We start from the raw sequence: 27,971 nt of genomic DNA, 5'->3' as shown, positions 1-27,971 counted from the left end.
CCGACATGAGCAAGTCATATTAGATTAATTGATCTAATTGGTGTCTAGGAAAGCATGAAAGGTGGTTACTTAATTAGGACCTTACTCTCTGAGTAAGGGGAGCCTCCCACCTGCTTACCTGGCCAATTGTTCGATTACCTCTTATGAAGGGCTCAAGTTGCAAACACTAAGACCTGATTAACCAATATTAAGTCAATAGGTCTTCCACTGTAGTAGAGCTGCTAAGGCCTTTCTGATGTTGATTTGTCTCGGCTGGACACAGTGGTCAAGTTGCATCGGGGGGCTGGACCTCTCTATAGACATGAGATGTTGTAGGGTAAAGGTGGGGTTGGGCACCAATAACTGTTAGGTGAGGACCCAATGACGACTTTATTCCTACGGTTATACGGTGGGTCTGACTTAACTAAGAAATGGGACCAATAACTGTTAGGTGAGGTTTTCATGGCTTAGAGACCAAGTTACACTGCTACATGCTTGAGAAGCATTGTACAAGAGTTGTACACTCATCCATCTATGTGTCACCAATAACTGTTAGGTGAGGTGGCATGTAAATCGGTGGGACCGCAGTACCCACTAGAAACCCTAGTCGTGTGGGATTTCCGTTTCCCTACCAGGGGAGTGTGAGGGATTCGAGAAAATAGTGGGAGTTACATTTGTTCTAAAAGACTTTAGAACAGATTGGGATCAAGTACAAAAGTCTAACTAGAATCTTTACTCTCTGAGGATTATAAAGTCAGCTTCTAGACTCTTAACTCATATCCTATAGAACAACCGTTTGACCAAACCCAATTATAAAGATTGGCTCAGCAAATTTCAAAAATAGTTTTGAATTGTGAGAAATTTGGGTATATGCTAGACCATGGAATCCCCATGTTACCAATCCGTCCGATCACTGATCAGCGTAAGACGCTTGTTAAGTGGACGAACAATAACAATAAAGTTAGGTGCTGCACAAAGGCATCCATGTCCAATGCATTACAATGCCAGCATGAGAACATAAAGATTGCCAGGGACATATTAAATCACCTGCAAAAGTTGTATGGTGATCAGAGTCACGCAGCTCGGTTTGAAGTGTCCAAGAGGCTCTTCAAAGCCAAGATGCACGATGGGCAGTCTGTCCATGATCATGGTTTGACCATGATAAAGGACTTAGAGAAGCTTGAGAAGCTTGGCATGACCATGCACAAGGAATTGCAAACGGATTTGATCTCGCAATTCCTTCTAGCTTCATATGAATAGTTTGTAGTAAACTACCATATGAACAAGGTTGTATGCACTAAAATAGAATTGTTAAATAAATTGGTAACTACCTTAGGAACCTTGAAGAAGTTCAAGGGGCATCGTTTTCGCTGTCAAGTTGGTTTCTACTTTCAAGAGAGAGTCTATTTGGAAGAAGAAGAAGCCTGCGAAGAAGCAGAAGACTAAGAAAACACCAAGTAAGGAAGTTCCAAGAAAAAAGCCAATTGCAAGGAAAAGTGTTTCCATTGCATCATGGACGGCCATTGGAAGAGGAACTGTCCTACATACATGGGAAGCATAAAGTACATGAAGGGTGACAGACCTTCAGAAGGTTTTTCAGATATGCTCAGGATACTTAGAGACTGTGACCTATTGCTAGCAGAAATTTGATTTCTGTATTTTATTTAGCATAGAAAGATTTTTATTTATTTGAAAAATTAAATTGATTTAACATGGTTTTAAGATTGACAGTCTCTATCACATACATATGGATGTATTTGTGAATATATCTGAGCAAACAGTGAATACCATAGGATCTAATAGATCCAAAAATGAGATAAATCTAAAGTATTTAAGGCACCTCAGGCTTGGCCATATAGGAGAAGACAGAATAAACAAATTGGAGAAACATGAGCTTTTGGGCTCATTGACTTTCGAGTCATATTTGATTTGTGAATTCTGCCTTCAAGGAAAGATGGCCAAATTATCCTTTGTAGGACACAGGGAGGTTCACTGAAATACTTACCCTAGTACACACTGATGTGTGTGGCCCATTCGATGTGCAGGCTAGGGGTTGTAATTTTTTACTTCAATTTACCGATAATTATTCACGGTATGGATATGTGTATGAGACACAAATATGAAACTTTTGAAAGGTTCAAAGAGTTTAAATATGAAGTAGAAAAACATATAGAAAAACTCACTAAGGTTCTTCGATCAGATCGAAGAGGTAAATACCTTAGTTGAGAGTTCCGTGATTATCTCAAAGAAAATGGTATAGTTTTATAATGGACTCCTCCTGGTACACCTCAGTTCAACGGAGTGTCGGAGAGGAGGAATCGGACTCTATTGGATATGGTCCGATCCATGATGAGCTTCACTGATTTACCCTTGTCTCTTTAGATAGATGCCCTATTTTCAGCGATTTATTTATTGAATAGAGTTCCCTCTAAATCCGTTCCTACCACACCGTATGAGATATGGCATGGTAAGAAACCAAGTCTGGGTCATCTCAAGATTTGGGGATGTCCGGCCCACGTCAAGAGACTACAGGCGGACAAGCTAGAGGCTAGGATCATAAGTGCTCGTTTTATATGATATCCTAAAGAGTCATTAGGATACAATTTTTACGTCTCAGAGGATCACAATGTGTTTGTGACCCGTCATGCCATCTTCTTGGAAAAACAGTTTATCCTTGATAGAGGCAGTGGGAGGAAAATTGAGCTTGAAGAGAAAGTCTCTGAAAAGCAACGAGTCATGGATCCTATCGAACCCATTAATACAGAGCCAGTACACGATGTCCCTCAACCACCTCGCAGATCAAGTAGGGTCTCCCATCCTCCCGATAGATACTTAGGTATACTAGAAGAGGATACCGAGAAAATGTTCCTAGTGGGAGATAGGGATCACATACAGGATCCCAAAACCTACAACGAGGCGATATCTGATATCGATTCCGAGAAATGTTTGGAAGCTATGAAGTCAGAGTTAGACTCCATGCATTCCAACCAAGATTGGACCTTAGTAGACCCACCAGAAGGTATTGTACCTATTGGATGCAAATGGATCTACAAAAGGAAGATAGGTTCGGATGGAGAGATAGAGACCTATAAGGCAAGGCTTGTGGCGAAAGGGTATAGTCAGCGCGAAGGCATTGACTATCAGGAGACCCTTTCACCTGTAGCCATGCTAAAATCCATCCGAACATTGCTTGCCATTGCAGCATTTCATGATTATGAAATCTAGCAGATGGATGTGAAAACTGCTTTCCTGAATGGATATCTTGATGAAGATATCTATATGGAACAGCCTTTGGGTTTCACTTCCAGTGATGGAGATCACAAGGTCTGCAAGCTGCAAAGGTCCATCTATGGACTAAAACAAGCATCTCGGAGTTGGAACACTCGTTTCGATGACGCAATCAAAACGTTTGATTTCATCAAAAACAAAGAGGAACCGTGTGTTTACAAAAGGGTTAGTGGGAGTGCTGTCTTTTTCTCGTACTGTACGTAGATGACATTCTCCTGATTGGGAATGATATTCCCATGCTAACCTCGGTCAAGGTCTGGTTGTCAAAAGAATTCTCCATGAAAGACCTTAGGGAAGCATCCTATATTTTGGGAATAAAGGTCTATAGAGATAGATCTAAAAGGATGCTTGGCCTTTCACAGAAGATGTACATAAAGGAGGTGCTGAAGAGGTTCAGCATGGAAAACTCCAAGAGGGGTCTCTTACCCCTTAGGCATGGAATTCATCTCTCCAAGAAGATGTGCCCCAACACATCTGAAGAGATTCAACGCATGAGCAAAATTTCCTATGCATCGGCAATAGGAAGCCTCATGTATGCCATGCTGTGTACACGACCTGATATAGCTCTTGCTGTGAGTGTCACAAGCAGATATCAGTCGAATCCAGGTGAAGAACACTGGACAGCTGTGAAGAACAGTCTTAAGTACTTGAGAAGAACTTAGGACATGTTCTTGGTCTTTGGGAGAAGATCAAAGTTGAAGGTAGAAGGATGCACACATATTGATGATAGAAAGTCTACATCAGAATATGTGCAATTGTAGTTCAGTAAATTGGAAGAGTTCCAAACAACTGATCATTATAGATTCTACCTTAGAAGCTGAATGTTAAGCCGTATCTAAGGGTGCAGTGGAAACCTTCTGATTAAAAGTTAATTACAGAGTTAGGTGTAATGTCATTAGATGCCATAACACTTTACTGCGATAACATTGGCACCATAGCACAGCTATGGAGCCATGGTCTCATCAGAAGTCTAAGCATATAGAGCGGCGCTTTCACCTCATACGCGACTATGTGGAGAAGAAATATGTAGAGGTGCAGAGAGTAGACTCCGCGGATAACGTGGCAGACCCGTTCACTAAGCAGCTGAGTCAGCAAAAGACTGAAGCCCACCTTGAGAAGATGGGCCTAAGATATATGACCAATTGGCTTTAGTGCAAGTGGGAGATTGTTAGAAGTATGCCCTAGAAGCCAATTTGGCTGACACATTGTTGATTCTAGGGACATAATTTTGTACTTGACTATTTATTATTGAATAAATAAAAGGCATCTTTTCATTCATATTATTTATGTGTCTATGAATCGTCCAAGGAATTAATAAGATGATGATACATATTCTCAAGAGTTGAGAATTTAAGCCATGTATCATTGGTGATTAATTTCTAAATGCTCCTGATCAATGGATCATCACGAGGACGGTGATCGATCCGATCAGTGCACAGATCACTTTTCTTCTGGATGGACGAGACTTAAGTCCACAGTATAGGGACACTGAAGTGATAGTGCAGGTGCTTGTTAGAGAACAAGGGTACTAAGCGTGACCAAGACAAGAAGTCACTTGGATGTCTATCCACTCGTCAGTGACTTGCTTGATGTTGCAGTAGTGTGACTGGTCCTTTGACCTGCGGTGCTTCGGCTACTCACAGTGAGGTTATTGTAGTTTGACTGCACACATACATGGTCTCTAGCCATATGGGTCCATGCAGTGTAGATTGGCTGCAGTAGGTTCACTGTAGGAGTAGGGTATGCACCTATAAGGAATCTATCGACCTTGATAGAAGAGGAGTGATCCTATGTGATTTGTTAGACTGAGTTCTAAGACCTTGGCCAGGGCAGTAATATAAAGTGGAAAAAGAGTTTTCCATTAGCGAACTCGAGTCGAATAAATCTTGACATATGACAGACGATGGGGTTTGACGAGTTGTCCACGACCTCCGTCCTGTAGGGATCCACGATAGTAGGACTCTATCACATGTTAACTGCACCTAGAGGTTCATCATTCCATTCTGCTGGGTAGCCACTACATGCTGCTAGGTGTCACTGGTGGATGGTGGGACTCATAGGGATTATCTTGATGATCGATCAAACCCTAACGAGTTGAGTTGGAATCGTTCCAACCCATTGAAAGGAGTTTTCAATGATATAGTGATAGAGATCACAATATATCTCACTACCAGTCAGAATAGAACCTATGGGGTCACACACACTAGAAGTATTGACCGATCCGATGGTTGAAATTGTGATTAGGAATCACAAGTAATCAATTTGATTGATAAGAAGTTGAAGAAGGAACAAAGGAAATTAATTAATTGGACTTGAAACAAGAGTCCTACTTCGAGTAGGATACCTAGAGTCCTAATTGGATTAGGACTGGGAATCCTAGTTGGAGTAGGACTGGGATTCCTACTTGGAATAGGATTCCTACAATCCTAATGAGATTAGGAATTTTGAATTAAAATTGGATTCCTACTTGGAGTAGGATTCCTAGAAATCCTAATTGGATTAGGACTTCGGATTCAAATAGAGTCCTAATTGGAATTAGGACTAAAATTAAATACATCCTAATTGGATTAGGATTCCTTAAGTCTAAATTAATTATTAATCTAATGAATCAACATGACTCCTAATTGGATTAGGATTGAAGAGTTCAATTGAGTCATGGTTCATTCAAGTCCTAATTGGATTAGGACTAGCCTAGATTGGATCCAAATTGGTTCACCCTTGGGCTAAGCCTAATTGGATTAAGGCTAAACCACATTAGGGCCTCCCAATCCTCATTAGATGAGGATTAGGGCAACATGAGAGGGAGGGGCTCACGCCCCTCCTCCTTGGATCTCTTGGTGCGGCAACAAGAGGGGCCGGCGCCCCTTTTGGTAATACATCAAGGGCTCCTAACTTGTAGGAGCCCTAGATGTTATAAAAGGAGGACTCTTGGGGGCTGACCTAAGGCATATAGGAATCCCCCTCCTCTCCATCACGTGGCCACCCTCTCCCTCCCTTGGTTCAGCCGCCAGCAAGAAGAAGGGAAAAAGAAGCCATGGCACCCTCCTCTTCCTCCTTTCCTCCTTCCAACGCAGGGAAAAGAAAGTAGGCTGCAGGGGCCTTGCTTCTTCCTCTTCTTCTTCCTTCTTCTTCCTCCTCTCAAGTACATTCATGAGTTGAAAGAAAGAGAGGAGATCAGCCATCAAAAGTTATCTCTGCAAGGGAGCTAGCACCCCGGTGAGATAGAAAGCTTGGATCGGATCCTGCTTCGTGTGGATACCCGTAGAGGCCGGGCACTTGAACGGCTTCAAGCGAACCTTCATCCTAAACCACGAACTTCAGTTTGCGGTGATCATCTACCCGCACAAGGTGAAGATCTGATCTTCCTAATAGTTTTAAAAGTTTTAATTCTTACCCAACTATGAAAGGTCTCGAAACAACGTTCATGCGATGAACGTCGGTCCCGCACATGCCCCTTTCCGCTGCCATCTGATTTTTGTTTTGAAATATCAGCGGCATGGGCGGGTTTCCAACATCTTCTTCTTCTTTCCAAAATACTTCTTTTGTTGAGGGCATTCGGAACGAATGTGTCCCGGTCTCTTGCAATCATAGCATATGATTGGGTCTCTTTCTTTTTCTTTTTCTTTTTCCCAATCATTTATCCCTCCAAACTTTTTCCTTGGAAAGGGTTTCTTTTTCCTCATGAATTTTTTAAACTTCCTAACTATCAAACCCAAGTCCTCATCCTCACTTTCTTCCTCACTCTCACTACTTTCTTCTTCACACACACTCGAAGTAGCCTTGAGTGCAATTGTCTTCTTCTTTGGCAAATCATCTTCATGTTGCTTCATCGTGAGCTCATGCGTCATCAATGAGCCCAAAAGTTGTTCTAGTCCCAAGGTATTGAGGTCTTTGGCTTCTACGATCGCCGTGACCTTTGCTTCCCATGCTTTCGGCAAAGACCTGAGAATTTTACTTACAAGTTCCGAATTAGTATAAGATTTACCCAAACTCTTTAGACCATTAATTATATCGGTAAAACGTGTAAACATGCATGTGATGGTTTCATTGGGTTCCATCTTAAACAACTCATATTTGCGAACTAGAATGTTCACTTTGGACTCTTTGACTTGATTTGTACCCTCGTGGGTAACTTCAAGCCTATCCCATATTTCCTTAGCGGAACTACATGTGGAGACTCTATTAAACTCATTTACATCTAGGGAACAAAATAATGAGTTCATGGCTCTAGAATTGAGTTGAGCCATCCTATCATCATTCTCATCCCAATCCTCCTCAGGTTTGGGAACTTGAATGCCATTAACCATGTGTGATGGTTCTTGTGGTCCCTTGACTATAACCCTCCACAAGGCATAGTCTTGTGCTTGAATGAAGATCCTCATTCTAATTTTCCAATAGGTATAATTTGTCCCATTGAAGAGTGGAGGTCTATTGGTTGCCTGCCCCTCAGCAGGAACATTGTTAAAGGGTGTTCCCATCTAGATCTTTGGCTAAGACGGTTAGGTCTTCAAGAAATACACAGAGCACCCGCTCTGATACCACTTGTTGCCCAGAGATGGTCACCCAAGAGGGGGGGTGAATTGGGTGTTTTAAAACTTTTCGCCTAATTAAAAATAAAACACACAAATGTATGAACTAAAGTAAAGAAAGAGGAATGAGAAAGGTCAATCGCAAACACAAGGTGTTATAGTGGTTCGGAGCTTCCACTGCTCCTACATCCACTCCCCAAAGCACCTTTGGGAATTTCCACTATAATCCAAGATTACAGTCCGGTAGTTTTGCGAGTGCACTACCCAACTCATTGTTTTACACCGGGCTAACAACAAACCCTATAACCCCCAATTTCACTTAGGCTTGGGACGCCTTTCCCTTGTTCCAAGTCCCTTAACTGGAACAAGCACCACAATGAAAGGTTTTACAAAGGATTGAAAAGCTCTAAATAAGCAAATATGACAATGATAAACAATAGAACCCGGAAGAATCCTTTTGCCGTTGGAAGCGTGGGAAATGATGATTCTTCCGATGTGGATCGTGTAGGCTTGAGTATGAGCTTTGAATCCCGAGCGGAAGAGAGTGGTTGAGCTTGAAAGCACTTGATTTCTTCACTTGAATGCACTCACTCCCTTGAACTTCTCTCTCTTGCTTCTCTCTTAAATGATCTAGCTTTGGGTTGGTGAAGAGTTGTTGAGAAGCACTTAAGAGGTCCCTTTTATAGCCCAAAAAGCAAATATAGCCGTGAGAGATAAAGTAAAAGAGATTTGAAATTCAAACCAAACCTGCAAAAGTTGTCAGTCGCGTCCCAGGCGCTCCGGAGACGTCTCCGCTTCAACGCGAGACGTCTCGGCTGTATAAATTTACTTTTCACTTTGTTTGGGGTCGACTCGGCACTTTACGGGGACGACTCTGGAATTGTATCGTTTGAATCCTTGTTTTTCTGTTTTTCTGAGAGGGTCATCTCTGTACTTTACGGGGACGTCTCGGCTTGTTTGCACTTTTTGCATGGGGACGACTCCGCTGCCTTGGGGACGACTCCGCTGTTATAACTCCGAAAAACATGTCTTCTGGAATTCTCTGAGAGAGTCGACTCCGCTCTTTCAGGGGATGTCTCCACTGCCTTATCACCGAAAATGACATCCTCTGGAAAACCCTGAGAGAGCCGACTCCGCTACCTCGGGGACGACTCGGGAAGTCTGCTTTTTACTTGCGGGGACGACTCCGCGTACGGTGGGGACGTCTCGCGCATATCTCTTGAAAACTGCCTTTCTGCCGCCACTGAGAGAGTCGACTCCGCTACTGAGAGAGTCGACTCCGCTATCGCGGGGACGACTCGGCAGGTGCCGGGGACGTCTCCAGACGTGCCAGTTCTTCCTGTTTGTGCCAGAGACGTCTCTGAGACAACCCGGAGACGTCTCGGCTGTCCCTGAACTTTTTCTTTCATCTCAAAAATTCTTCAATAAGTCCTTAAAAAATCATGGGAACTTGCCTAGACATTTCTTAACAATATTCTTAATAAAATACATGAAATCCTCAATTAAATTGTTAAGATAAATGGAATTATACTCTAGTGTTTTGTATTCATCAAAATCCATTAGGGGGTCAACATGATGATTATGAATCACGAGTAATCAATTCGATTGATAATCAGTTGAAGAAGGAACAATGGGAATTGATTAATTGGGCTTAAAACACGAACCCTACTTGGAGTAGGATTTCTGGAGTCCTAATTGGATTAGAACTGGGAGTCCTACTTGGAGTAGGACTGGGAGTCCTACTTGGACTAGGATTCCTACAATCCTAATTGAATTAGGATTTTTGAATTCAATTTGGATTCCTACTTAGAATAGGATTCCTAGAAGTCCTAATTTGATTAGGACTTCGGATTCAAATTAGAGTCCTAATTGGATTAGGACTAAAATTAAATGAGTCCTAATTGGATAAGGATTTCTTAAGTCCCAATTAATTATTAATCTAATGAATGAAGATGACTTCTAATTAGATTAGGATTGAAGGGTTCAATTGAGTCATGATTCATTGAGTTCTAATTGGATTAGGACATTGCATGGATCAAATCCAAAATTGGTTCACCCTTGGACTAAGCCTAATTAGATTAGGTCTTAGCCACATTAGGGCATCCCAACCCTCCTTAGAGGAGGATTAGGATTAACCATGAGGGAGGGGCGCAAGCCCCTCCCCCTTTTTCTCCTTGGTGCGGCAACACAAGAGGGGCTGGCGCCCCTCTTGGAAATCAATCAAGGAGCTCCTAAAAGTTAGGAGCTCCACTTGCTTTATAAAGGGGTATGGGAGGCACCTAGGGCATTCAATAGAAGTCCTCCTCCTTGTGGCCGTACGCCTCCCTCTCCCCTTTCCTTGGTTCAACCGCAAGCAAGAAGAGGAAAAGAAAGAAGCTTGGCGGCCTCCTCCCTCCTCCTTTGCTTCATCCAGTGCAAGGGAAAGAAAAGGGCCGCAAAGTGCTTTGGTTCTTCTTCAAGATCCCTCCTTCTTCTTCCTCCTCCCAAGCACATTCAAGAGTTTAAAGAAAGGAAGGAAATCAGCCATCCAAAGTTGCCTCTGCAAGGGAGCTAGCACCCCGGGGAGACAAGGAAGCTTTGATCGGTTCTTTGCTTCGTGTGGTACCCGTAGAGGCCGGACGCTTGTGCGGCTTCAAGCGAGCCTTCTTCCAAAACCATGATCATCAGTTTGCGGTGATCATCTACCCGCACAAGGTGAAGATCTATTCTTCATAATTGTTTTAAAAGTTTTTAATTCTAATCTATCTACGAACGATTTTTGAATAGCGTTCATGTGATGAACGATTGATCCCGCTTATGCCTCTTCCGCTGCCATCTGAATTTTTTAAATTTTCTGCAGCATGGGCGGGTTCCCAACAGTGGTATCAGAGCAAAGGTCCAAGAGTTGTGACCGATCTTCGAAAACTCTCATGCATGATTGTGTGACAAAGCGTGGCTCTCCGTCCGGAGGCGTATAGAGATGCGTGCTCTGATAGGCATACATGGGTGTCACCTTATTTTTAATAGGACCGAACCCATGTAGGAGTGGAGACTCCCCCTTCAGCATTAGGGTATTCAAGCCCTCTCCTTTTCAAGCTGTGGCCTCCTTCCTCCTCTTGGTTTTCAGCCGCAAGCAAGGGAAGCAAAAGAAAAGTGTTGGAGGCCTCATCCTCCCTTCCTCCTTCCAACGCAGGGAAAAGAAGGAAGGCTGCAGGGGCTTTGTTTCTTTACTTCTCTTCATCCTTCTTCTTCCTCCTCCCAAGCACAATCAAAGGTTGATTCAAAGGGAGGACATCAGCCATTAAAGTTGCCTCTGCAAGGGAGCTAGCACCCTGGGGAGACAAAGAAGCTTGGATCGGTTTTTGCTTCGTGTGGATACCCATAGAGGCCAGATGCTTGTGCGGCTTCAAGCGAGCCCTCTTCCAAAACTACGATCATCAGTTTGCGGCGATCATCTACCCACACAAGGTGAAGATCTAATCTTCATAATTGTTTTAAAAGTTTTTAATTCTAATCTATCTACGAACGGTATTGGAACAACATTCATGTGATGAACGATTGATCCCGCTTATGCCTCTTCCGCTGCCATCTGAATTTTTTTTAAATTTTCTGCGGCATGGGCGGATTCCCAACAAGCTGCTAGTTGCCTCAGTCCTTGCAGTTCAGATTTTACTTCTATTATCAGGTCAATGAGGTCAACAACTGAATTCCAGCAGACTTCAGAATTGAATATTGCTTTTATAATGTTATCTCCAATAAATTTTAACTGCCATTTCTCAAGTCTGAGTGGAGGATCTGATGGCCTTTGTATTGGAGGAGGCTGACTGACTGGAGGTTCTGTTGGAGGTGCTTGTGTAGGAATTCTTTTGCCTGGTCTAATAGTGTCTTGACCACTTTCATCTTGAGATCCTTTCCCTTTATGTGTCCATTTTTCATCAGATTTGACAAATCCCATCCTCTTCAGTGATTTGTCATTGTAAACATCAGGAGACAATAATTCTTTCTTGACTTCCCCTTCTAGATTTATATTGAAGTAACAGAGGACTTGAGTTAAGACCATACCATAAGGAAGTGAAGCTCCTTTTCTCTGTCCTTGAGCTTCCATGTATCTTAGCATTAGGCAGGGTAGGTTTAGTGGGAGTCCTTGTATAATATGGTGCATTACCAGTATATCCCTTTCTGAAACATGATCAAATTTCCTTGTCTTAGGGAAGAACATTTTGTTGATCATGTGATGTAGTAGACGCATCTCTGCATTCAGTTGATTGGCACTGATCTCAGTCCAATCTCCTGTGACTTCTCTATTCAGAATGGTACCTATCCCTTCATTCCTATTCTCTAGGTGATCTCTATTTTCTTCATCATTTGGAATCCGAAGGGTATCTCTAAGAATCTCTTCAGTAATTAAAACAGGGACTTCTTTTACCTTGGAAGAGATCTGTCCTTGTCCATATCTGGCATTGTTGTAGAACACTCGTACCAGGTCTGGGTAGGTTGGCACAGTTAGGGAGCATAAGTATTCCCAACCCATATCCTTTAGATTCTGCCCTAGTGGAAAGTTTTCCTTTTTCAAGAACTCGAAATCCACTCTCCTTCCTGTGGATACATTTCTTATGGAGAGAGGTCTTTATTTCGAGACCGAGGACGGAGGTGACAAAGGGGCTGTAACAGGTTGAGACGATGGCGTTTCTTCCTTTTGTGGATTCATCTCCTTTTCTGCCCTAGCCTTCGTTCTTCTCTCTGTGTGTGAAGTGGCATTCTTCCTCTTAGGTCCGGATGTCACTTGCTTTACCCTCACTATTGGAAGATCAATCAGAACCTCGGAAAGATTTTCTAGGGTTTTTGGAGGTTTTTGTTTGAAGAAGAGTTTGAAGACAAAAAAGGCGCTTTTAGGGGTATGAAACATTTCAGGTTCAACATTTTAGAGAGAGAAAGAGAAAGCTTTTTAGAATCTGTTTTGAATAGTTTCCTCTTTAGCCGACTCATTCAACTCATGAGTCGTCTCCTATAGACTAGGAGTCGACTCTTTTAACTTAAGAGTCGTCTCCTGTAAGTTAGGGTTCGACTCTTTTAACTTAAGAGTCGTCGCTTACTACATGAGTCGACTCCTCATTTATATGAGTCATCTCCGCAGACTGTTCAAGAGACAAAATCATTTTGAATAAGATTCAAAAATCAATTGTAAACCATGAATCAAATCAACTAAAATTCAACCAATAATAGTCAATCAAAATATACAATTTATCATTCATAATCAGTCATCAAAATGGATCACAAATGCATAATTCACCTCTAAATTTACAAAATACTTCTTCATTAAGAGGTTTAGTAAAAATATCTGCAATTTGTTTATCAGTATTTACAAATTCCATTTTTATATCCCCATTTTGAGCATGATCTCTAATGAAATGATGTCTGATTTCTATATGTTTAGATCTTGAGTGTTGTATGGAATTTTTAGTCAGATTTATGGCACTAGTATTGTCACACCTTATGAGAATTTTGTTTTGTTTTATGCCATAGTCCTCAAACTGTTGCTTAATCCATAAGATTTGGGCACAACAACTTCCTGCAGCAATATATTCAGCCTCAGCTGTAGATAGTGCTACGGAATTTTATTTCTTGCTAAACCAAGAAATTAAGTTTGTTTCAAAGAAATTGATAAGTTCCACTTGTACTTTTTTTGTCTAATCTACAACCAGCAAAATCAGTATCTGAATATCCAATCAAGTCAATTGTAGATGCCTTAGAATACCATAAACCTAAGTGTTGTGTTTCTTTTAAGTATCTTAATATCCTTTTAACAGCAATTAAGTGTGATTCTTTAGGATTTACTTGATGTCTTGCACACATACAAATACTATGCATTATATCAGGTCTACTTGCTGTTGTTGGGTTTTCCAGTGCCCTAGGGCGCAGCGGAAGATACGGAATTATAAAATTTTCTTATAAAACCCATTATATGAAACCTTAATAAGCCAAGATCATCTTAATAGTATAACCAAATAATGTAGAAAATATAATCTTGGTATAGAAGAATACCTATCACGCTATATCCAATATGTCTGAAGATGTCCTAAGGTGCCCAAATGTTCACCCTCCAATGTTAATCCACACAGGAATGTATTCAAGACTCTAGCTCTACCAAAACTTGATTCTAGTTGTTCAAGCCTTCCAAAGAATTTAATTGGCTGATTTTCCTTCACTTCCTTCTTCCTTTCTACCCCTAAAACATTCACTAACCTTTTTGTCCTAAAGAAGACCCTCTTGTCTTGGGTTAGGACAAAAGAGAGAGGCTTGTAAGAAAGAAGGGATAAGGGAGAGAGAAGGAGAGGCTTTTTCTTGGATGATCTTTAGAATCCCAGGGCACCTCCTTATTTATAAGAGATGAAGGGATGCATCATAAAGGGATGTATCCCATCCACACACCTCATCATGATGAGGCATGTGCCAAGAGGGGCATCCCATCATGATGGGGTGCTAAGGAGAAGGGTGTATCAACTTCTTTCTCACGTCTCCCTCTTAAATCGTGATGATCCAAGGGCCCAAATGCAGTGAACCAAAGCCAATGGTCCAGATCTAGGCGCCATCTAATGGTCCAGATCAAAGCATCATCATCCAGGATGCCATCCAATGGTCCAGAAGCAAGATGTTATCACCGATGGTCCAGATTCAGGCGCTGAGCAACGGTCTAGATCTTTCATCCAGAGAGCCATCCAATGGTCCAGATTCAAGCGTTGACCAATGGTCCAGATCTTTCATCCAGAGAGCCATCCAGTGGTCCAGATTCAGGCGCTGACCAATGGTCCAGATCTTTCATCCAAGGAGCCATCCAGTGATCTAGAATAAGGCGCCAACCAGTGGACCAGATCCTTCATTCAGGAAGCCATCCAATGGTCCAGATGAAGGCGCAAACCGGTGGACCAGATCCTTCATCTAGGGAGCGATCCAATGGTCCAAAAGTGAAGGCCCAATCGAACCCAATCCAATTGGGTTTAACCAACTTAAAGGAAATATTAAACCTAATCAAATCATGTATAATTAAAGCCAAATGGGTTTCAACTCTTGGCTAACCCATATTAGGTCATGATCTAATCATATTAGATCAACCTAATCTAAGAATCAGATTTGAATTTAATTTGAATCAGGAGCTAAGGTTTGCAACATGTGCTAGCATGTTCATCTTGCAAACATATCTAATCCAATTAGACCCTTGATCAATTCCCTTGTGTGTGACCTATTGGGTTCCTTATCTTAGCCAGCAGTAGGTGCAGGTGCAAGTTGACCTAATCTGATTAGATTACCTCTAATCAAATTTAGGTTCAATTTAGTGCTAAACCTGACTTAGCAATCAGAACCTTTCTGATGCTTTGATCTAATCAAACTCTTTGATCCGATCAACCCATAAAATAAGATTGACGTCTAGCAATGTATCATATCTACCCGGAAGATGAGAAATGTATTGGATAAATCCAAACATACCCTTCAATGGCAAGTTACCGTGTAATTCAATTCCTCAGTCATACTACATCCTGAATAAGTGCATGAGTATGGATCAATATCAAACTCAATCACTTATTCATGTCTCTCTCAATCTTTTATATGATAATTCAAACAATGAAACATTAAAAACTCTTTCTAATTTTTATTTTGCTTTGATCAAAGGCTTCTTGAATCATCATAAGATTAGAGTAAGTAAGATGTTACCTTCTCTTACTAGAAGTGACTGATTCCTTGTTGACCTACTCACAACCTTCGTACAAAATCCACCATATCCAGAATACCCCGTACACAACGCAATGTCGTGAATGAGGATAAACCAAAATATTGATTCAAGTGCACAAGGTACCATGGTGATCTCAGGTCCAAGGATCACTTGCACAACTCCCACGATGAGAACTATCTTTTGACAATTAAGTAAGAATCCATAAGATGTTCTCATGGCTGGTCATTTCAGCGAATTCATTCCTCTAATGAGCACCCACATCTTTGTATTAGTGTCTCACACAAGTGATTGTGAGATCAATCACCCTCTACATCAAGCATACATAAGATATGCCAGTCTTTCCAGTAATATTGATCCCCAACTCAATATACCAATTTAACTGGAAATATTTTAAATTAGAATTTTAGAATTTTAGGTCTCACTGGTATGATCTCATCATAACCCTAACACCAATGTCCTAATTTATGGGGTTCATCATCCAATAATAAAACAGATAAGCAGCAAATGATGAAACACAATGCCTTTATTGATATATATCAAGTGTCAAAGTACATGATTTGCAGGATTACAAAGAGAAACCTATAAAATGATTGCCTTATAGGGCATCTACTCTTTCAATCTTCCACTTGCACTAAAGCCAATCGCCCTTATATTTTAACCCCATACAATCGAGGTGACGATTGAATTGCTGCTGTGGTAGAGCTTTAGTAAATGGGTCTGCTATATTGTTCTTTGTGTCTACTCGTTCAATCTTGACGTCTTATCTTTCGATTATCTCTCGAACAAGGTGAAAGCGTCTCAAAATATGCTTGGATCTATGATGAGATCTTGGTTCCTTAGCCTATGCAATAGCTTCAGTGTTATCGCAATAAACTGGAATTGGTCCGGCAATCTCAGGAACTACACCCAGCTCTGTGATGAACGTCTTCATCCAGACTACTTCCTTAGCAGCTTTACTAACAGCTATGTATTCTGCCTCAGTAGTTGAGTTAGTTACAGTTTGCTGTTTGGAACTCTTCCAACTCACAGCTCCACCATTCAAAGTAAAGATATATCCAGAGATTGACTTACTATCATCTGGATCAGATTGAAAGCTAGAATTTGAATAGCCTTCTAGTTTCAATTCTGATCCTCCATAAATCAGAAAAACATCTCTAGTCCTTCTCAAATATTTGAGAATGCTTTTCACAATTTTCTAATGATCCTCCCCGGGATCTGCCTGAAATCTACTTACCATGCCCAAGGCATAAACTAGATCAGGCCTGGTACATAACATAGCATACATGTGTTAGATGTATGCCCTAGAAGCCAATTTGGCTGACACATTGTTGATTCTAGGGACATAATTTTGTACTTGACTATTTATTATTGAATAAATAAAAGGCATCTTTTCATTCATATTGTTTATGTGTCTATGAATCGTCCAAGAAATTAATAAGATGATGATACATATTCTCAAGAGTTGAGAATTTGAGCCATGTATCATTGGTGATTAGTTTCTAAATGCTCTTGATCAATGGATCATCACGAGGACGGTGATCGATCCGATCAGTGCACAGATCACTTTCCTTCTGGATGGACGAGACTTGAGTCCACAGTGTAGGGACACTGAAGTGATAGTGCAGGTGCTTGTTACAGAACAAGGGTACTGAGCGTGACCAAGACAAGAAGTCACTTGGATGTCTATCCACTCGTCAGTGACTTGCTTGATGTTGCAGTAGTGTGACTGGTCCTTTGACCTGCGGTGCTTCGGCTACTCACAGTGAGGTTATTGTAGTTTGACTGCACACATACATGGTCTCTAGCCATATGGGTCCATGCAGTGTAGATTGGCTGCAGTAAGTTTACTGTAGGAGTAGGGTATGCACCTATATGGAATCTATCGACCTTGATAGATAAGGAGAGATCCTATGTGATTTATAAGACTGAGTTCGTAAGACCTCGGCCGGGGCAGTATGCACAGTGGAGAAAGAGTTTTCCACTCTCGAACTTAAGTCGAATAAATTTTGACATATGACAGACGAAGGGGTTTGACGAGTTATCCATGACCTCCGTCTTGTAGGGATCCACGATAGAAGGACTGTAACACATGACAACTGCACCTAGAGGTTCATCATTCTATTCTGCTGGGTAGCCACTACATGCTGCTAGGTGTCACTGGTGGATGGTGGGACTCATAGGGATTATCTTGATGATCGATAAACCCTAATGAGTAGAGTTGGAATCGTTCCAACCCATTGAAAGGAGTTTTCAATGATACTGAGATGGAGATCTCAATATGTCTCATTACCAGTCAGATTAGAACCTATGAGGTCACACACATTAGAGGTTCCGATTATTAGGATTGTCGATTTGTGATTTGGAATCACAATGTCAATTGTCAATAAGATTGATGTACAAAATAACCCACTAAGAGTTAGTGAGTTAAATGGAAGAATTAAATAATTATAATTAGATTATAATTAAGTCTTTTGCTGATTAATTGAGTCAAATTATGTTGGGTCTGACCCAAAGAAATTTGACTCAAATCCTAGTCAAAAGTTGGCTAGATCGAGTCCTTGAAAATCCTGCCAAATTCAGCCTTTTTCCTATTATTGGAGCCTCCCTCTTGATGCCTTATTTTGAGGGGTCAAAATAGGCAAGAGGGGGCAGCCAAGAGGACAAGGAGGGGCGTGGCCCCCTCTCCTTCTTTGCTGGGAGCTAACGCCCCTTGATTCTTTCCAAGAATCAAGGGGCCCGCCAATAAAGAAAGGCACCAGGAAACCTATTAGGAATAGGTTTCCTGGCGCATAGGGTTTTGAACCCCATAAAAAGGGAGCCCCACGTCCCATGTTTGAAGAGAAGAACTTCTCCCAGCCGTGGGGCAGCAAGAAGGAATTTTTGGGATTTTTAAATCAGCAAATAGGGAGAGAAAAGAATAAAAAAAGGTGAAGGGTTTTCTTCTTCCTTTTGAAGGCTGCACAAGGTGGGATCCTTGTGATTTCTTCTTCCTTCTTCTTCGACATCCAAGAGAGGCTTTTGCAAGGAGCTAGCACCCCGGTGAAGCCCCATCTCTGATCTTCAGCAACCTCATGTGGATACTTGTAGAGGCCGGACGTTTGTGCGGCTACAAGGAACCAAACCACGATCATCGGTTGCGGTGTTCTTCTACCCGCACAAAGGTGAAGATGAGATCTTCATTTGAAATTTTATATTTCTGATTTTCTAGTAGTTTAACAATTCATAATTAATTATTAGATCTTAGTTTAGTCCCCATCTTAATTCAAAAGGGTTCTGAATCGTTTTGATTCAGAAAAATTTTGAAATCTACCCGATCCTGTTCCGGCGTATGCGATGCACCGGGCCCGGCATGCGGATTCCGCCGCGAACGTCGCGCCGCTGTGGGGCAATCCAACAGTGGTATCAGAGCCAGGTTTTGGGGATCCAATTAAGATAATAGTTAATTAATTATGAATTAGTTCTAATTTTTTAATTATTATGCATGCTGAAAAATTCTGCGTGCTGAAATTTTGTGTTGCTGAAAATTTTCAGCATGCTGATTTTGTTAGATCGATCATGCGATGTTAGTTTTAAAATTATGATATGATTATGATGTTTAAAATTAAGGTATTGCATGATCTGGATCTCAGATGGTTGCATAATAAAATTAAAATCAGATTAGATAAAATCATGCATGAGATGCATGTGGTGATGATCATAGGATTCAAACCCTTTTGGTATCGAATGTAATGACCTGCGATGTGATCTGTAATGTCATGTAATTTTGTAGATGCTTGCATGCATCTTATTTTATATTTTGAGAGGCCTGCGTGCCTCCTAAAAGGAGATGTAATTTATTTTATTTTTATTTTACATCTGGTTGTATTTCTATGATGTGATGTACATCAACGATCAAGTTGAAGCAAAGGCATGAGATGAAAGGTGATCTAAGCAGTTGATGGCGATGGGATCAAGAGTTGATCAAGGATCGAATCAAGGAGGCTTGGAACCAATTCAAGAGTTGAAGACCACTTGATCGATTGATGTGCATGTGCTTGTAATACGACCTAATTAGAATCCATGATCATCACCTAGTTAAAGTTTAGCTTTAATTTGATGCTGCGATTATAACTGCCTGTGATGTACCGTTTGCATGTGATGTGAATGAGAGTCGGGTAGATAGGTTTACATGTGATGTAGCAAACCCAATTGAGACCTAAATCAAAACCTCCTCAATCAAGTCGAGAGTGAACCGACATGAGCAAGTCATATTAGATTAATTGATCTAATTGGTGTCTAGGAAAGCATGAAAGGTGGTTACTTAATTAGGACCTTACTCTCTGAGTAAGGGGAGCCTCCCACCTGCTTACCTGGCCAATTGTTCGATTACCTCTTATGAAGAGCTCAAGTTGCAAACACTAAGACCTGATTAACCAATATTAAGTCAATAGGTCTTCCACTGTAGTAGAGCTGCTAAGGTCTTTCTGATGTTGATTTGTCTCGGCTGGACACAGTGGTCAAGTTGCATCGGGGGGCTGGACCTCTCTATAGACATGAGATGTTGTAGGGTAAAGGTGGGGTTGGGCACCAATAACTGTTAGGTGAGGACCCAATGACGACTTTATTCCTACGGTTATACGGTGGGTCTGACTTAACTAAGAAATGGGACCAATAACTGTTAGGTGAGGTTTTCATGGCTTAGAGACCAAGTTACACTGCAACATGCTTGAGAAGCATTGTACAAGAGTTGTATATTCATCAATCTATGTGTCACCAATAACTGTTAGGTGAGGTGGCATGTAAATTGGTGGGACCGCAGTACCCACTAGAAATCCTAGTCGTGTGGGATTTCCGTTTTCCTACCAGGAGAGTGTGAGGGATTCGAGAAAATAGTGGGAGTTACATTTGTTCTAAAAGACCTTAGAACAGATTAGGATCAAGTACAAAAGTCTAACTAGAATCTTTACTCTCTGCAGATACAATGTCGGCTTCAAACCCTTTGACCCGTATTCTTGAGACCAACCGACTGACCGGAACCAATTACAAGGACTGGCTTAGAAATCTCAAAATTGTTTTGGACTGTGAGAAAATAGGCTACATACTCGATTCAGATATCCCCACACTACCAACACGTCCTACTGATGTTCAGCGTGAGATGCATAAAAGGTTGGATGATGACATTAGAGTAAAATGCTATATGATGGCATCCATGTCTAATGAACTCCAATGCCAGCATGAAAATATGAAGACTGCTAGGGACATACTGGCACACCTGCAAGAGTTGTATGGTGAGCAGAGTCGCACAGCTCGTTTTGAAGTGTCCAAGAGGCTCTTCAAAGCGAAGATGCGCGAAGGGCAGTCTGTCCATGATCACGGTCTGACCATGATCAAGGACCTAGAGGAGCTTGAGAAGCTCGGTATGGACATGCACAAGGAATTACATGTGGATTTGATCCTACAGTCACTTCCTGATTCATTTGGTCAGTTTATAGTAAACTACCACATGAATAAGATTGAATGCACTAAGACTGAACTAATCAACATGTTGGTAACTGCTGAGGGAGCCTTGAAAGGTTCAAGGGGCAATGTCCTTGCTGCTGAGTTGACTTCTGGTTCCAAGAGAAAGTCTACTTGGAAGAAAAAGAAGCCTGCTAAGAAGCAGAAGAAGGACAAGAAGCCAAAGAAGGAAGTTCAAAAGAAAAAGGCTAATGACAAAGGAAAATGTTTCCACTGCAATGTCGAAGGCCACTGGAAGAGAAACTGTCCTTCATACCTCGAGAGCCTGAAGAACAAGAAAGGTGACACACCTTCAGAAGTTATAGACTTGCTCATAATTGAAACTAATCTAACGGTTTCTTCTACTTCTAGTTGGGTTATAGATTCTGGTTCTAGTGCTCATTTGTGCACTACCATGCAAGGTCTAAAGGAAAGTAGAAGGCTGGCGGAAGGTGCGGTAACCCTTCGGGTTGGCAACGGGGCAAAAGTTGCTGCTGTGGCTGTGGGCACCTACCATCTGCGACTACCGTCTGGATTTAGTTTAATACTTAGAGACTGCTATTATGTACCTGCTGCTAGCAGAAATTTGATTTCTGTTTCATGTCTAGCACAGGAAGGTCATGTTTTTACATTTGACAAAGACTGCTGTTCTATTTATTTAAGAAATAAAATAGTCGCACGTGGTTTCATGATTGACAGTCTCTATCATTTACATATGGATATATCTGTGAATGTTACCGAGCAAGATGTGAGTGCCAAAGGATCCAAAAGATCCAGAGATGAGATAAACCAAAGATATTTGTGGCACCTCAGGCTTGGCCATATTGGAGAAGACAGAATGAACAAAATGGATAAAGATGGGCTTCTCGGCTCATTGACTTCCGAGTCATATCCAGTTTGCGAGTCTTGTCTTCAAGGAAAGATGGCTAGACTGCCCTTTGTAGGACATGGGGAGAGGACCACTGAAATACTTACCCTAGTACATACAGATGTATGTGGCCCATTCGATGTGCTAGCCAGGGGATGATATTCTTACTTCATTACCTTTACCGATGATTATTCACGGTATGGGTATGTGTATCTTATGAGACACAAGTCTGAGTCTTTTGAAAAGTTCAAAGAGTTCAAGAATGAAGTAGAAAAACAAACTGGAAAACCTCTTAAGGCTCTTCGATCAGATCGAGGAGGAGAATACCTTAGTGGGAAATTCTGGGACTATCTCAAAGAAAACGGCATAGTCTCACAATGGACACCTCCAGGTACACCTCAACTCAACGGGGTGTCAGAGAGGAGGAATCGGACCCTATTGGATATGGTCAGGTCCATGATGAGCTTCACTGATTTACCTATGTTCCTTTAGGGAGATGCCTTACTCACAGCGATTTATTTATTGAATAGAGTTTCCTCTAAATCCGTTCCTACCACACCGTATGAGATATGGCATGGTAAGAAACCAAGTCTGGGTCATCTCAAGATTTGGGGATGTCCGGCCCACGTCAAGAGACTACAGGCAGACAAGTTAGAGGCTAGGACCATAAGTGCTCGTTTTATAGGATATCCTAAAGAGTCATTAGGATACAATTTTTACGTCTCAGAGGATCACAATGTGTTTGTGAGCCGTCATGCCATCTTCTTGGAAAATCAGTTTATCCTTGATAGAGGCAGTGGGAGGAAAATTGAGCTTGAAGAGAAAGTCTCTGAAAAGCAACGAGTCATGGATCCTATAGAACCTATTCATAAGGAGCCAGTACACGATGTCCCTCGACCACCTCGTAGATCTAGTAGGGTCTCCCATCCTCCCGATAGATACTTAGGTATACTAGAAGAGAATACCGAGGAAATGTTCCTAGTGGGAGATAGGGATCACATACAGGATCCCAAAACCTACAACGAGGCGATATCTGATATCGATTCCGAGAAATGGCTGGAAGCTATGAAGTCAGAGATAGACTCCATGCATTCCAACCAAGTCTGGACCTTAGTAGACCCACCAGAAGGTATTGTACCTATTGGATGCAAATGGATCTACAAAAGGAAAATAGGTTCGGATGGAGAGGTAGAGACCTATAAGGCAAGGCTTGTGGCGAAAGGGTATAGTCAGCGTGAAGGCATTGACTATCAGGAGACCTTTTCACCTGTAGCCATGCTAAAATCCATCCGAACATTGCTTGCCATTGCAGCATTTCATGATTATGAAATCTGGCAGATGGATGTGAAAACTGCTTTCCTGAATGGATATCTTGATGAAGATATCTATACGGAACAGCCTTTGGGTTTCACTTCCAGTGATGGAGATCACAAGGTCTGCAAGCTGCAAAGGTCCATCTATGGACTAAAGCAAGCATCTCGGAGTTGGAACACTCGTTTCAATGAAGCAATCAAAACGTTTGATTTCATCAAAAACGAAGAGGAACCGTGTGTTTACAAAAAGGTTAGTGGGAGTGCTGTCATTTTTCTCGTACTGTACGTAGATGACATTCTCCTGATTGGGAATGATATTCCCATGCTAACCTCGGTCAAGATCTGGTTGTCAAAAGAATTCTCCATGAAAGACCTTGGGGAAGCATCCTATATTTTGGGAATAAAGGTCTATAGAGATAGATCTAAAAGGATGCTTGGCCTGTCACAGAAAATGTACATAGAGGAGGTGCTGAAGAGGTTCAGCATGGAAAACTCCAAGAGGGGTCTCTTACCCCTTAGGCATGGAATTCATCTCTCCAAGAAGATGTGCCCCAACACATCTGAAGAGATTCAACGCATGAGCAAGATTCCCTATGCATCGGCAATAGGAAGCCTCATGTATGCCATGCTGTGTACACGACCTGATATAGCTCTTGCTGTGAGTGTCACAAGCAGATATCAGTCGAATCCAGGTGAAGAACACTGGACAGCTGTGAAGAAAATTCTTAAGTACTTGAGAAGAACTAAAGATTTATTCTTGGTTTTTGGAGGATCATCAGAGTTAAAAGTAGAAGGGTACACAGATTCAGACTTCATGACTGATGTCGATGACAGGAAGTCAACATCTGGATATGTGTTCTTGTGCAATGGTGGTGCGGTAAATTGGAAGAGTTCTAAACAACCGATCATTGCTGATTCTACTATGGAAGCCGAATACATCGCCGCCTCTGAAGCTGCTAAGGAAGGCTTCTGGTTCAAGAAATTCATTGCAGAGTTGGATGTGATGACATCAGATGCCATAACACTCTACTGCGATAATAATGGCGCCATAGCCCTTGCTAAGGAGCCAAGGTCTCATCAGAAGTCTAAGCATATAGAGCGGCGCTTCCATCTCATACGCGACTATGTTGAGAAGAAATATGTAGAGGTGCAGAGAGTAGACTCCGCGGATAACGTGGCAGACCCGTTCACTAAGCAGCTGAGTCAGCAAAAGACTGAAGCCCACCTTGAGAAGATGGGCCTAAGATATATGACCAATTGGCTTTAGTGCAAGTGGGAGATTGTTAGATGTATGCCCTAGAAGCCAATTTGGCTGACACATTGTTGATTCTAGGGACATAATTTTGTACTTGACTATTTATTATTGAATAAATAAAAGGCATCTTTTCATTCATATTGTTTATGTGTCTATGAATCGTCCAAGAAATTAATAAGATGATGATACATATTCTCAAGAGTTGAGAATTTGAGCCATGTATCATTGGTGATTAGTTTCTAAATGCTCTTGATCAATGGATCATCACGAGGACGGTGATCGATCCGATCAGTGCACAGATCACTTTCCTTCTGGATGGACGAGACTTGAGTCCACAGTGTAGGGACACTGAAGTGATAGTGCAGGTGCTTGTTAGAGAACAAGGGTACTGAGCGTGACCAAGACAAGAAGTCACTTGGATGTCTATCCACTCGTCAGTGACTTGCTTGATGTTGCAGTAGTGTGACTGGTCCTTTGACCTGCGGTGTTTCGGCTACTCACAGTGAGGTTATTGTAGTTTGACTGCACACATACATGGTCTCTAGCCATATGGGTCCATGCAGTGTAAATTGGCTGCAGTAAGTTTACTGTAGGAGTAGGGTATGCACCTATATGGAATCTATCGACCTTGATAGATAAGGAGAGATCCTATGTGATTTATAAGACTGAGTTCGTAAGACCTCGGCCGGGGCAGTATGCACAGTGGAGAAAGAGTTTTCCACTCTCGAACTTAAGTCGAATAAATTTTGACATATGACAGACGAAGGGGTTTGACGAGTTATCCATGACCTCCGTCTTGTAGGGATCCACGATAGAAGGACTGTAACACATGACAACTGCACCTAGAGGTTCATCATTCTATTCTGCTGGGTAGCCACTACATGCTGCTAGGTGTCACTGGTGGATGGTGGGACTCATAGGGATTATCTTGATGATCGATAAACCCTAATGAGTAGAGTTGGAATCGTTCCAACCCATTGAAAGGAGTTTTCAATGATACTGAGATGGAGATCTCAATATGTCTCATTACCAGTCAGATTAGAACCTATGAGGTCACACACATTAGAGGTTCTGATTATTAGGATTGTCGATTTGTGATTTGGAATCACAATGTCAATTGTCAATAAGATTGATGTACAAAATAACCCACTAAGAGTTAGTGAGTTAAATGGAAGAATTAAATAATTATAATTAGATTATAATTAAGTCTTTTGCTGATTAATTGAGTCAAATTATGTTGGGTCTGACCCAAAGAAATTTGACTCAAATCCTAGTCAAAAGTTGGCTAGATCGAGTCCTTGAAAATCCTGCCAAATTCAGCCTTTTTCCTATTATTGGAGCCTCCCTCTTGATGCCTTATTTTGAGGGGTCAAAATAGGCAAGAGGGGGCAGCCAAGAGGACAAGGAGGGGCGTGGTCCCCTCTCCTTCTTTGCTGGGAGCCAACGCCCCTTGATTCTTTCCAAGAATCAAGGGGCCCGCCAATAAAGAAAGGCACCAGGAATAGGTTTCCTGGCGCATAGGGTTTTGAACCCCATAAAAAGGGAGCCCCACGTCCCATGTTTGAAGAGAAGAACTTCTCCCAGCCGTGGGGCAGCAAGAAGGAATTTTTGGGATTTTTAAATCAGCAAATAGGGAGAGAAAAGAATAAAAAAAGGTGAAGGGTTTTCTTCTTCCTTTTGAAGGCTGCACAAGGTGGGATCCTTGTGATTTCTTCTTCCTTCTTCTTCGACATCCAAGAGAGGCTTTTGCAAGGAGCTAGCACCCCGGTGAAGCCCCATCTCTGATCTTCAGCAACCTCGTGTGGATACTTGTAGAGGCCGGACGTTTGTGCGGCTACAAGGAACCAAACCACGATCATCGGTTGCGGTGTTCTTCTACCCGCACAAAGGTAAAGATGAGATCTTCATTTGAAATTTTATATTTCTGATTTTCTAGTAGTTTAACAATTCATAATTAATTATTAGATCTTAGTTTAGTCCCCATCTTAATTCAAAAGGGTTCTGAATCGTTTTGATTCAGAAAAATTTTGAAATCTACCCGATCCTGTTCCGGCGTATGCGATGCACCGGGCCCGGCATGCGGATTCCGCCGCGAACGTCGCGCCGCTGTGGGGCAATCCAACAACATGATCGACCCTACTGCCGAAGCATAGGGAATAGAACTCATTCTATTCCTCTCTTCAGATGTCTTAGGAGACATCTTCCTAGAGAGTTGTATGCCATGTCCTATGGGTAAGAAACATTTCTTACTTCCATCCATACTGAACCTCTTCAGTACATTATCTATGTACCTAGACTGGGACAAACCTAGCATCCTTTTAGATCTATCTCTATAGATCATTATACCAAGTATATAGGATGCTTCACCCAAGTATTTCATGGAAAATTTCTTTGATAGCCAAGTCATGACCGATTGCTGTTAGAACTCGCCCATGCCGCTGATATTTCAAAAAAAATCAGATGGCAGCGGAAGAGGCATGTGCGGGATCGATGTTCATCGCATGAACGTTGTTTCATGAACCGTTCATAGATAGATAAGGATTAAAAACTTTTAGTCTAATTAGAAGATCAGATCTTCACCTTGTGCGGGTAGATGATCACCGCAAATCTGAGTTCGTAGTTTTAGGAAGAGGGTTCGCTTGAAGCCGTTCAAGTGTCCGGCCTCTACGGGTATCCACACGAAGCAGAGATCCGATCAAAGTTCTCTATTCTTTTCGGGGTGCTAGCTCCCTTGCAAAGACTTCTTTTGATGGCTGATTTCCTCCCTTTCAATCAACCCTTGATTGTGCTTGGGAGGAGGAAGAAGAAGGATGAAGATCAGAGAAGGATCAAAGCCCCTGCAGCCTTCTTTCTTTTCCTGCGTTGGAAGGAGGAAGAGAGGAGGAGAAGGCCGCCTATGGCTTCTTCTTTTCTTCCCTTCGCTTGCGGCTGAACCAAGGAGGGGAGAGGGGTGGCCACGGCTTGGAGGAAGAGGGCTTCAAAGTCATCTAGGGCGCCGGCCCTAGCTCCCCTTATAAAGCCATCTAGGGCTCCTACAATTTAGGAGCCCTAGACTAGTTTCCTAAGAGGGGGCACCGGCCCCCTCTCTTCATGCCGCACCAAGGAAGCAAAAGGGGAGGGGCTTGCGCCCCTCCCTCTTGGTAAACCCTAATCCATATTAAGTAGGGTTTGGAATGCCCTAATGTGGTCAAGCCCTAATCCAATTAGGCTTAGCCCAAGGGTGAACCAATTTGGATCCAATCTAGGTAAGTCCTAATCCAATTAGAACTTAAATCAATTTTGACTCAATTGAACTCTTCAATCCTAATCCAATTAGGAGTCTTATTGATTCATTAGATTAATAATTAATTGTGACTTAAGAAACCCTAATCCAAATTAGGACATATTTTATTTTGGTCCTAATCCAATTAGGACTCTTATTTGAATTCGAAGTCCTAATCCAATTAGGATTTCTAGGAATCCTATTCTAAGTAGGAATCCAAAAATGAATTCAAAATCCTAATCTAATTAGGATTGTAGGAATCCTACTCCAAGTAGGAATCCCAGTCCTACTCCAAAT

Source organism: Phoenix dactylifera, chromosome 1, assembly GCF_051530095.1.
Source record: "Phoenix dactylifera cultivar Ajwa chromosome 1, Ajwa_hap1_PhDact_Kaust_v1.1, whole genome shotgun sequence".
In the NCBI taxonomy this organism is placed as follows: domain Eukaryota; kingdom Viridiplantae; phylum Streptophyta; class Magnoliopsida; order Arecales; family Arecaceae; genus Phoenix; species Phoenix dactylifera.
This window is presented reverse-complemented; position numbering follows the sequence as displayed.